This window comes from Genypterus blacodes, unplaced genomic scaffold, assembly GCF_046128005.1.
Source record: "Genypterus blacodes isolate CSIRO-AG114 ecotype Tasmania unplaced genomic scaffold, CSIRO-AGI_Gbla_v1 ptg000133l_1, whole genome shotgun sequence".
In the NCBI taxonomy this organism is placed as follows: Eukaryota; Metazoa; Chordata; class Actinopteri; order Ophidiiformes; family Ophidiidae; genus Genypterus; species Genypterus blacodes.
The window spans coordinates 3795968-3808733 of NW_027466935.1; the positions used below are offsets into that span (position 1 = coordinate 3795968).

The 12766-nt window shown below is 41.1% G+C and overlaps 1 non-coding gene across 1 annotated transcript; it reads left to right on the forward strand.

Moving 5' to 3' along the window:
- The first annotated feature begins 2674 nt into the window (after window positions 1-2674).
- Window positions 2675-2746, forward strand: trnaa-ugc (transfer RNA alanine (anticodon UGC)). Its single transcript has one exon. It is a non-coding gene; the product is annotated as a tRNA-Ala (tRNA).
- Window positions 2747-12766: the final 10020 nt, after the last annotated feature.

Consider the following 12766-nt stretch of genomic DNA (forward strand, 5'->3'; position numbering starts at 1 on the left):
GTGTTCCAGAGTGATGCATCAATCCACAATATTGCAATAAGTCACACAGAGCTACGGTGCAGATAAAATGGATAAATACATCACCTAAACCTAAACCGTCCTTTCAAAGGAAGATCAAATATATACATGATGTGTTCCTAGTTTCATTAAAATATTTTGCCACAAAGCCGATTGTTTGGAATCTTCCCAACCCAGTGAATGGAGAATTAGACGGTGCATTACCACTTCAATCAGACTGGACCTTATATTGATGTTCTGTCATTCACAAATACAATGATAATACCCAAATACAATTATTGCAAATGTCCCCACAGTGTTATGTATAATTAAGTATTATTCATATAGAGATAGTGATGATGAAACACTTATATCACTGAGATCTTGGTCGATGAAGACCCTTATATAAAAAAAAGAGTAAATAGAGAACAAAGCAGAGTTTTCAGGTCTGTGCTGCAGCTTTTTTTGCTCAGATTCTAACTGCCTCCTTCTTTCACTATCTCTTTCCTCGGTCGTACCATTACCATACTCCTGTCAAAACTGTTTTACCCCCTGCCTCTTTCTACACTTTCCCTGATTACACTTATTCAGTTGAACCTTTTTCAGGCTCACACTCCCGCCTCGTGCTCCCTGCCTGTCATAGCCTCGTCTCATCCTTTCATCTGCTCGCTCCTTCATCTTTTCTCCCTGGGTGCCTCATTTGCCCCCTGCTCTGTTTGTTTGCTTTCTTGGACATTCAGGTGGGTCGGACCTCAGGGAGCAGCCTGCTCTTTGGAGATTTGTTAGTTTAGTTTGTTGGTGAGTGAGGGTTCTCTCTTGTATGCACATGTTTATTCCTGAATGTTTGTATATATTGGCATTCTGCAGTCACGTCTGCTACCTGTCCATTACATACTGGGAACATCACTTGAAAAGCCATCACTTACCAATTATATTATGTTTGCTGTATATTAGAAACGCAACATTAGGGATGTCAGGTTAAGAGGTTTAGGTATTAGGATTATAATCTATGAAATATCACAGTTATAGGATTATGGGGTAATTTATGGAGGCAAAAAACCCAAATGTTGTAGGCATAAATATGTCAAGAGTTATTTATGAATGTGCAGCGACACTATAAATCATACTTGGATCAATATCTGGATCTGAACTTAATTGCAGCTGTTGATAGTCTATCATAGGACTCACACAATCTATTGTTTTGAATTTATTCACACACAAATGTTGCTGTGCGTGTAGACTCTGGAGCCAGGGCAGGTTTCTAGCACTGCAGGGAGAATTACATGTGCACTGAAGAGAAAAATAACCTTAACATGTAATTACATGGTCAAACATTAGTGCCTAGCTTTAAACAGCCCACTGAGCGTGAGATAGCAGATATGGTCAGGTAAGGTGCAGTAATTACCCTTCCTGCAACTGCCCCACTCCCTTTAATACAATAAAAAGGTAATAGATACCCCCTGGTAAAATCCCCCTGCTTTAACAAAGGCCTATAAATTAATTTTAATGTATTAACTCCCTTTTATTTTTTCTTTATCTGTCGTAAATCTCTGGTAGAATGATCTGTTACGCTGGACGGTGAGGAATTATTGCAGTGAGGTCGAATATTATCACGAGGGGCAATTTGGATATGAAATTCAGGCCTCTTCTGTTCGTGTTGTAATGAGTTTGAGTGAAATGATCTCTTAATTCTGTTGAAAGCTGGGTTTGCGGGCTTGTTAGGTAAGTGAATAAATGGAGCCTATTAATCATCTGACATGGACGACGTGGAAGACGGCAGTCAGGCATAAGCTCTGGAGGTATTAATTAGTATTTAATTATAAACCCTGGCCATAAATATCAATAAAAGTGTTGGATTCAGCTTCCACATGTATTCACTGGGGAAGAGAGACACAGTGCCTAAGAAGGTTCTCAGTCGTCCAGGTCACCGGGTATCTAACAATAGTTTAAGGCAAATGGATTTGCTCTTCAGTCGAGATGGCCACTTATCTTTAATTCTAAATCAATTGTAAACCTGCATTTATCATCTGATTCTTTCACACCTTGGGCCAGAGGGTTACTGAATGCTCCAACTGGGAAACATAGGACGGGAGACATTCTGGTGTGTAAATAAAGTTTATACAGAGTTATAAAGGCTCCATCAGATGAAACATCCTCCAGTTTCCATGGCCTAAAATAATAATAATAAACGATACAAGTCACCTGCTGTACTGTCTATGCTATGACGTGTGTTGATAATGTGTATAGGCTCATAAATATTATAGATATCTAATCAAACTTACCTGATGCGTCTTCAAAGGAGAAGTTGTTTGTAAATATTTGGTTGTTTGCCTCCATCAGAGCGCATCTTTTCACACGGTCGCGATTTGTAGCCTTGATACGCCGGGCTCATACTCAGAATTAATGTATTGTTGATGTACCGAACGTTGTTAAATCAACGAGACAAAAGCAATCAAAGTAATGATGCACACATGGTACTGATGCTCCATTTTCGATTGTGTTGTTGTTGTTGTGATTTTGTCTAAACGTTTTCCAGGTCAGGGGGTCACTTCCTGCTCTAATCTGACCAATCACAAAACAGTTTGCAAGCGCTTGGCGTTCGTTTACAAGTTTTGGCCTGCCGGTAAAAATTCATGTGCGGACAAAGATTTGATCAAGGACGACATAATTCACACTTGGGGATGTAGCTCAGTGGTAGAGCGCATGCTTTGCATGTATGAGGTCCCGGGTTCAATCCCCGGCATCTCCATCTATTTACATTTTATTTTGAGATTTAGGCAAAATTCCGGCTTCAAGTCTGACTGTCTCCTATCCTCTTGTTTTAACATATTGCATATTAATTATGACTTTTCAAAACTGTTTCTTGTATGCAAATTTACATTACACTTAGTCATTTAGCCGACACTTTTATCCAAAGCAACATGCATTTGAGGTTTGGGTACACCACAAGCAAAGATCTAGCCTGGAGAGAACAACAAAAGGTAAGTGCCAAGTAGCTGAGTTCTAGTCAACATGACGTACTGTAGGTGCCAAGGGGCAAAGCTGAAAGAGTTTAAGTTGAGGGGGGGGGGGGGGGGGGTAACATTGTCTATTTATCCTCCTGTGTCCTTGGGTAGAGATGACAAAGAGGTCTTTGTTTCAGAGCAGTTACACCTACAGGGTTTCTTAACAACCAAACCACAACCCCCCCACCACCTGGGCCTGGTGATGATGAGGACGTTGAGTACCTGTCCTCAACACTGCCTGTGGTGGTCGTGTCTGCCACTTGGTGATAATTGGTTACTTTCCCCCACAATAATTAGCATCACAAGAACACTTTGGAAGAATCTAAATATGTTAATCCAGTGATTGCACTCTATTAGAAATCTCACATCCTGGATGACTGCGATGAAAACTCAAACAACTCTAGTGACTCACATATTTCCAATGTGACCCAAGGAATCGCCTGGCCCAAGGTGTTAATGACTCTCTAAATGCCATTTTGCTACTTACAAGTCACTTAAAGACTTACTCACTTGGATGAGTGGGGAAATGTCTTCAAGAATAAACAACAAGTCCAGTTGTCTTCAAATGCTACACAAGTAAAACAACATTTTCTTTAATTAAAGGGTAGAACTTTGGTATTTCAGTAACCAACAGAACAAAAAATTAAGTAACTGTAAAAGCCCGACCACGCTTGGGTAAAAACAGGTAAAAAGCATGCAGCTTTTCCAAATCAGCAGCATTCACGCGTGTAAAGGGGCCAGCAAAGAGATAATGCTGGATTTTAAGAGCCCCCCAATCAGCAGCACTTGTTAACGCCAATCAACAAGCAGACAGGCCGTCTCTGTTGCTAGGAGACTGGAGAGGATAGTTTCCATCTGTTCAGTGAGATTCTGATTGGCCGTCATTACTTGCCTCTAATGTAACTGACCATAAACGTAATTAGCAATGATTCTTTATGAGTTACAAAATCGGGTTACCAAAAAGAATTTCTGAATTGAATAAACTTCCAATTGGTATTCTTCTATCTGAGATGGTTATTCTTGATAAATGCTGCGAAAACTATATTTTGAGAATGCTGTATTAGGCGTTATACAGATTCAATGAATACATGGCGAAGGTCTAGAAGCAACAAAACAACACAAAAGAAGGGCAGTGCTTATAGAAATACAAATCACCAATATTTTTGCATTAATTACATAGCTGCTCTCCAGCTGTGCTTTGTTCTGAAGAGGTGGCCTTCAGAAAACACCTAATTGCTATTGGCTGTTTCCTTCACCGTGACATTTATGAAAACTTTATGGACAGCAATCGTTCCAGCTTGTGACATTTTGGATTCCCTTTAAAGATGTGAAATTGGGGGTTCTCTACTTTATGGGCCACCGGCATTAGAAAGACACACTGGCTCACATGGTGAGTCCTTCTCACGCTGATGAAAGAGCGGAGAGAGGAGAAAAAAAAGACATAAAAGAAGTTGAAGGTCTATTAATCTTTAAAGAAAAGGTCATAAATATGCTGACAAGCTGATGCACACAGAAACACAGACATTAAGATCGTTTTGACTGATCAACTATGCACTTATCTTACTTGTTGCCCTCGCAGGTGATTAGAGGAATATATTGTAAAAGATGTATCGGTTAACTATACTGGCACTCATTATAGCCTATACTGCCACCAAGGCCGAACTAGTCTAAAGATATATGGCTTAAATCTGTACGCTCACCCCTGTGAATTCTCAGGAAATAAAAAAAAAAGTTTCCTTCTTAGATTCTATCTTGATTTGACTTGATTACGATCATTATTCAAATTTACCATAACTGTTCAAACCTGAATGATGAAAGAGCCAAACGCTACAAAATGCCCATGCCTGGAAAACACATTTGTAAGGCATTTTTTAAAGATGCTGTCTCTCTGTCAGACAGCAAACTGATGTCTTATAGAGGTCACATTTCCTACTCTATTAAATACAATATTTAATGCATGATAGGCAGATTTATATCTGGTGTTAATGGGGACAGAGGGAATCACACAAAATGGTCTCCAAGCAGAACCTGCATGAGGTTTTCCCATCACTATCACGTCATGTGTGCAGAAATGAATTACACAGTGCCAGGCACCCCATCTAATTATCTAAGTTGGCGTGACAGTCATGGTGCATTAAGTCAATGAGATTGTGCATACAGAACTGTATCGCTTGTACATGGATTAGAAGAAGAGCTGCTGAAACCTTGCATCTCTCATTGTTTTGTTTCAACACAGTATATATAGTGTGTTCACAACGCTATAGTTAAACAACTGGTAATCGCATCAAATTTCAGGTTAACATCTGGTGAATAATGCAGTTTTCAGTTAATTTGACTACCAAAACAGTGCTGCAAGCTTGTCTCCAACTCCCATGCTACTGTTTGCATTACTCTTTCATTTACAGGCTGACGACTGTAATCTGACAGCAGATCTGCAGTTGGGGGCTACTTGTGCTGCTGGGCAGGTGGACTGTTCTCCCTGCAGTCACCCCACTGTGTCTTCATTTACATACTGGATCAGATTATCCTTACATTATGTATTCCAAGGACAGGCCTGAGCTTGATGGATGACTGGTGCAGTCTAGTAATCTTCACCGAGGTGCTTTGTCCAACCTCATATTTCTACCTTAGAACCTTCCAGCAATGATCTACTGCACCGCTGCTCCAGGGTCAGACCGTGCAACAGCCAACCATGACTTATTCTTATCTGAATAGAAAATATGCATTAACTTTAATTTTTGTTAAATATTTCACAACCTAGTATATGTTCGTACTCCGCAGGAAAATGGATGTCTAATGTGTCTCGAACACACGAGACATGTCTAAATCCGGGAGTGTGAAAGGACAGAAGCATGGAGCAACAGCCAATGAGAGAACAAGACACATTGTTGTGGAAAACACAACTTGAAGGAGTCATATAGCACCTGCAACAAACTTGGGCATTATTATATTATATTATTACATTTACATCAATGAGGAAGTCCATTTACCATCACGGATTCGAGGCCTGCTACATTTACATTTCACATCAATTTACTCCGATTTCAATCTAATTATGGGAGGAAAAAAATCTATTTATCCTTAATCAGAGAATAATTGACATTTTAATGTGTATGTGAGTGTATTTGACTGATTGCCTTTAGGGTTTCTATACTGTTAACATGCTAAGAGAGGCAATGGGGATGATGCAGTCAACCATCACTTTTCGGGGTTGTCATGGATGGTTAGTCGCTGGTCTCCTTAAACCCACAACCACCCGAAAATGCATACCTTGCAGCACTGACATTCATATACATGTGAGGAAACCTTATCTCCCCCATATTTCAGCCTGAGTTGGACCGTCTTAACAGCTCATCAGATGTTTGGACGGAGCTATCGTGATGTGTTCCCATCCCAGATAGATGATACGGAGTCTATGGCTTTACTAATATGGCAGCATGAGTGGAATAACAGGTCAGTCCACCCAGGACAAGTGTGATTCAGGGTGATAAGTTTTATCTGCGGCGCCAGTTACACAGATAGAGTTACGGAAATTGTCACAGTTCAGTCATCCAGCTCTCAGTGTTTTTCCTTTGATCCTGCCTCCGCCCCACTCAGCCTGCTAGCCACACCCACCTCGCCAGTCTTCTCTACTCACCTCTGCACACACCTGCTTCTCATCACATGCAATCAGCCCAGCACATATATTCACCAGCTCCACACTCACTCCTTTGCCAGATTGTTCTTTGCCATGCGAGACCTTCCAGCATACTCCTGCCTGTCTTCCTGGTACCGACCTTGCCTGTCCCCGATTCCTCTGCTTTGCCTGCCTCCTGAATTCCCAGGTATCCTGACCGCCCGCCTGTTCCTGACTACCCGCCTGCCTGCTCCTTCCTGGTACCTTTGCTGCATCGACTGCCTGCCTGCCCGCTCGACCGAGCGCCGCCTGTCACTGTGTTTCTGTGCTGTCTGCCTGTCTGCCGGAGTGTCAGTAAAACCGTTGAACTGTACCAGTGATTCTGAGTCCTTTGTACTGCAATTGGGTCCATACGCCACCCATTACAGAAATAAGCTTCCTGGCTACAGGAAATGTTCTGATTGACGTAGATAGCATTTTGGTATGTGTGCACGTGTTACGTAGCAGAAATAGCCTGAAGTATCAAAGTAGGTGCACACATCAGGTGCACAGTAGAAAATGCGTAGGGGGGTGTGTGACTGACAGATAGAAACTTAATCAGAATACTATTTAATTCAGGAGGCGATGATTATTTAATTACTACTGGCATTGTCATACAAATAACCGTAATTTGTATTTAGAACAACCCTAAATTAAACGTGTTGACGTTGTGCTTTTAGAGTAGGAAACCGGTGAGTGCAGGCCTGAGCTTGTTTGTGGGAGCAAGCTTATCTTGTGATTCCTGTTGGAGCTCATTGTTGACAGGACATACAGGACATCACAGCCAACGGCAGCAGATTAATAGACAGGCAGCCAGCACAGAGCTCGTAGCTGGAAAAGAAGCTCAGAGTAGTCTTAAGCACTTTTCAAGGGTAACTGAAATAGCAATTATTTGAATTTGGAGATAACAAGTTATACTATCGTTCCCTCAGAGAGCCAATACCTTTCATTCTGATATGCAATAAGGATCTATCTTACTACTTTAACTGAAGAGAGTGTGCGTATGTACGTACACGTATGCATGCAGGTGTTAATGACCAACCCCAGCACACCCCCATAATGACATCATGGATGAATGTCACACACACTATGAGAAAATGTTAAAAGAACATCGGTTCACATCCGTAGTGTGATTTAAATGATTGTGTTTCAAAAGCACTAAATGTCTCCATCTGAAGCCAATGTTCATTGTTAGTTTGGATCATATGTTCAATGTTTAATGGTCCCTATCTCTGACCAAAATTCCTTTTTTCAGAGCTTCATTTACCCAAACAGACCCATTGGCTGCTGTTGACTGGCAGGAAATGGGAAAAGGGATTCCAAAATCAACCTTCTAGGGAGTCAAGGATCAATTAGGACTTCTGTGGGACATTAATCAGTGTCGTTAATCCAGATTTCTCAACAAAGTGCCGTATTTGTGAGCTGGTGAAAAAGTTAGTGTTGCTGTCTTAAGGCATAAATGACAATGATAAATATAATAATGTATATCTATCCATTCAGCCAAATTCAACCACTTCTTCCGGCGACTCAGGTAGCAGGCTAAGCTCTCCTTAGAGACACAACACAATCCTCACCCTGTGGATGAAACTCATTTTTGGCAGCTTGTGTCCGTAATTCTATCCAGCCCAACTTTCACGATCATACCTTAGGGTTGGAACATGAAACATGGCCTTCAAGATCAGCTCTCTCTTTCCACACTACTATACACAGGCCATATCACGCTCCATCCTCATTAACAAGACCAGTTTAGTCTCCCAGTATCAAGGGGACAATCCACTGTGCTATGGTTCAGGTTTGGAGGTGCTGATCGTGATCCCAGTTGCTTCACACTCTGTAAATTCCACCAGTCAGACGAATTTTTAAACATTTCTCTTTTTAAACCAACATCTCTGTCTTTGTCCTGCTGCTAGACAAACATACATTAATGCTGTAGAATAACAAAGCAGTAATGATACTGTGTCAACATTCACCACATTTCTTTTTCAATTACTTTCACTGGAAAGTGAATCGCCCAAGATGAATTTACAACGTGGACAGGGGTGGTCTGGGTTTTAAATCTGACTGGGCCATTTATATTTGTACATTCTCCACATGTCAGCATGGGTTTCTCTCGTTTCCTCTCTCGTTTCCTCACACACTCCAAAGAGTGACCCACTTTGCTTTAACTACACTGCACCAAAGTAAGAATTGAATGTACCAACAAATCAGATGGGAGACTTTAATCTCCTGTTCATTAAACTGATTGATCACGTCTGAAACAAAGATTGGGAGAGAGATATCAATAAAGTAGTTTGATGTTGAGAACCTACAATTTGACCGCAAGCATCTGAAAAATCGGAACTCAGAAGTTCAACTCACTTTCACTCGCATCAATTCCAGCCTTACATTATAGTTTAATAGCTATAGATTGTGGATCCCTTCCCTTTTCAAGTTTTAATTCTCTTTCATGTCTTAATTCAAAACGCTGAATTAAGATAAGACAGCTTGTATTGCCTCTGAAAGTTGCAACCTCATGCAGACCTTGTGTCAGTAGCTCACAGCCACTTTCATATAGGCTCTATTGCCAAATCACATCACGCCTCTGGATTGGCCTCATTCAAGACATTGGATCTGTGCCAGCCCTAAAGGTTATGCTCTCAAGCTGGCTAGGTGCTTTAATGTGGTTCTGGGCAGGCCAAAAGATAAATCTCACCCTCAGAAATCAATACATGTTCAAAAACGTAATTTCTGAAGATTTGATTACGCCCAATGATGCCTAAAACTGCTGAATAGATACAAACAGAGCCAGCAGTGGCAGTTGCCTTAATGTCAACAGCAAAACGTTTTCTGTGATTTTTTTAAGACCAAGATTTCATTTAATTACATGAACTCTGAAAGCAGGCCAATTCCTGAAAACCAAAGGTTGAAGGAATCTGCAAATAACAAACACACTCAAAACCTGTGTGTCCGCACATATTTGGCTCATTTGAGCTGCTGCTTATTCAAAACCAGAACCAGAACCTCCTCCTGCCATTGAATGCGACTCCCCAAACACTACAAATACAATTGATGTCCATGAATGCAGCACCACAGCTCCACATGGCTCTTTGTCTGCTACAATGGCTGAACATGTCACAGAAATGAGTTCACGTCAGCACTGGGATCTAGACGACAAACAACCAATCTAATTATCTTATAATATAAGCTAATTAGATTGGAGCTGCACCAATAAACTGTAGTATCATATAAGCCTTATATGATACTGCAGTGTATTGGTGCAGCTGCAGTGTATTACGTAGGCGTGAAAAGGAAATTCTTATTGTCAATAGGATTTAAATATGCATGTCAGGAGTGAACACACTGATGTCCAATACTGTTTTTAATCCATTGATCTCATATTTGGCCAGCAACTACACCATGAATGACACCTCTTATTATTTTCAGCATCACTGTCTTGAGTGACCGTGACATCAGGAATCAAATTGGTGGGACATCTGCAGGGATGACGATGCTGTACTGAAACAGAGAGGTGAGACTAAAGGCAAAGCTCTCCATTCACAAATCAGTCCACCTTCAAGCTCCGAGTATGGTCATGAAAAAATGACATCATGGATACAAATGGCTGAATTATAATGTTTCCTCCACAGGGTGTTGGACTCACCCTTGGGGACGGTGCGAGGACATCAGGAGGGAGCCAGCTGTGGCCATTCAGGCTTCGGATTAGGACGCCTCCTGGACGCCTCCATAGGGGGGGCATTCTGAGCATGTACAACTGGGAAGAGACACCCAGGATATGATGCAGGGATTATACAATATATCCCATCTGCCTGGGAATGATGTGGGATCCCCTAGGAAGAGTCGGAAGATGTGTCCAGGGAGAGGGACATTTTGGGCTACAGTAGTTGTACTACAATGATTGATTACTTAACCATAGTTGTGTTATACATATGTATTCATAGATTTTGAAAAGGTCAGTCTTTTGAAAGAAATGGACACTGGATGAGACGCGTTTCTCAGTTTTTGCAAGCACATACTTGAAGATTGCCTCAATGATTGTAGTGGAAGACCGCCTTCTTAATGTTACTGAGGTTTACTGGTGGGGGCTACAACAACAATGTCATCATCAATGAGGTGCACCAATGATGTCATGATGTCTCCAGAGGCCTTAGCAATAAATTCCGTCCCAGAATCCTCTGTTTCCCAGCTTTTCCACTGAACTTTTGAGTTGTTCTAAAGCTTTGGGTCAAGTTGCTGTAAACTGTCTGGCGTCTCTCTACCAACAACTCACTTTGCTCCAACCACAGGTGCACTTCCTCGGTTTGTGACTTGTTACTGATGTTTGGGCCGTCTCTTGCATGATGCTCTTGTTTCTTCTCTTTCTCTTCTTCCTGTTCCTGGGTAGGGAGATTTGCCCATGTATTCCGTTTAAAAACTAGAAAAGATATCATCCTCTCAAAAAACTAATTTTATTCAAAACAAACTGTTGAAATATTAACAAGTATATAAAACGGTGATTTAGTTACATAAATAAATTGATATTGGTGTATCAAATCTCAGTTTCAACTTCATGAGCATGATGACATGGTTGTACAATCATTTACCTAACATTATAAATAAAACAGCACATTTAAGTTCTAAAGAAGCTACAACAGACCTCTAATGAGGGAGGAGCAAGAGACACGATGACTTCTCACTGAAAAACAGATAAAAGGAGCTTTTAAAGCACAGAATACAAGCTAGAAGTAAAGACACTCAGGTTATAACCAAAGTTGGCTTATTCATGAAAACGAACGTTTGGTAGTTTGAACTCCCATTTGGTTATTTTAAAGCATTAAGACAAGGCAAGAAAGAAGGCTGTTCTCATGTCGAGGGATTCTAGAGAGAAATAAATAATAGAAATCAATTGGAAAGGAGAAAAAAAAAAAGTGGAACAGTCGAGAGCTACAGCAAAGAGCAACTTTCTGTCCTGCACAAAGTCGAGATGTGAGAGAGAGAGAGAGAGAGAGAGAGAGGGAGAGAGAGAGAGAGAGACATGAATATGGGTGTTGACTGAATCACTACTGCAGCAGCTGACAGATTCATACTATACGCTGTTTGGTAATGACCCTAAGAACCCGCTGCTCTGCCTCCACTGAGGTCTCTCACCTGGAATACACTCCTCTAGGTGCACTTTGCAAGTCTTAACAAAACACACGTCGCGTTCCAACCTTACGCTTGACCAATGTTTCTGCGGTACGGTTCATCGAATGTGTCTGCACAGCCGAAGCAGCCGGCGGGTCTCTGTGGCCCCGGGGTTGCGACGCGAGAGGAACAGTTCAAGTCCTTCTGATATGTTATGTTTTTTTTGTTTCAAAAACCAACGTACTGCAGCTTCAAGTATTGTGCATTACATAGAATATCTTGTCATAAATTAGTTAACATATACATTTTTTTTTCAATAATCAGACATATACTTTCATATATACACAACAATAAAATGCTTTTCTTCTTTCTTTTTTTTCCCATTTCGCTTTTTTTTTAAAGAAATCCCTGAGAATGTATGTTGACAGTCACCAAGTTTCCACAAACACGAGCACTGTGACAGTTTATTTTTGTCTGTAAAAGAAGGATACTGAATGTTCCGTTGGCATGAGAAGTCTGCGTGAGGCAACACCACAAAGCCTGGAGATGGCAGCGACGGTCGAGCGAATGAAAAACAACAAAAAGTTATCAAAAGTTTCTCTTTGACACGCACGGCAGATGAACGAGGACTGGGGGAGGAGTAAAGCTGGATCCTTAATAAGAGGTACTCGTCACTTCAGATGGAGTCGCTCCATTTGGTTTAAAGCCGTTTCTCTTCACTTTGAGGCTGTGAGCGTTGGCTGAGGGAAAAGGAGTGCAAGGTGGACGTTTTGCCACTGGACAACATATACTCAGTGTAAAACTCTTATTCTCTCGCTTTCACACGTAGAAAGGAAACACACACCTCCAACACTCAATACCAACTGTGGCTTGTACGGTTTACAGTCTTGTTTGTTTTCATTTCTGTTTTGAAAAAGGAATTTTGCCTTAAAACACGTTTCATACATTATTCCCCGCGTCATCTTAAGCTAAAATGTCCGATGTAGATGACAGATGTTTGCCAATGCTA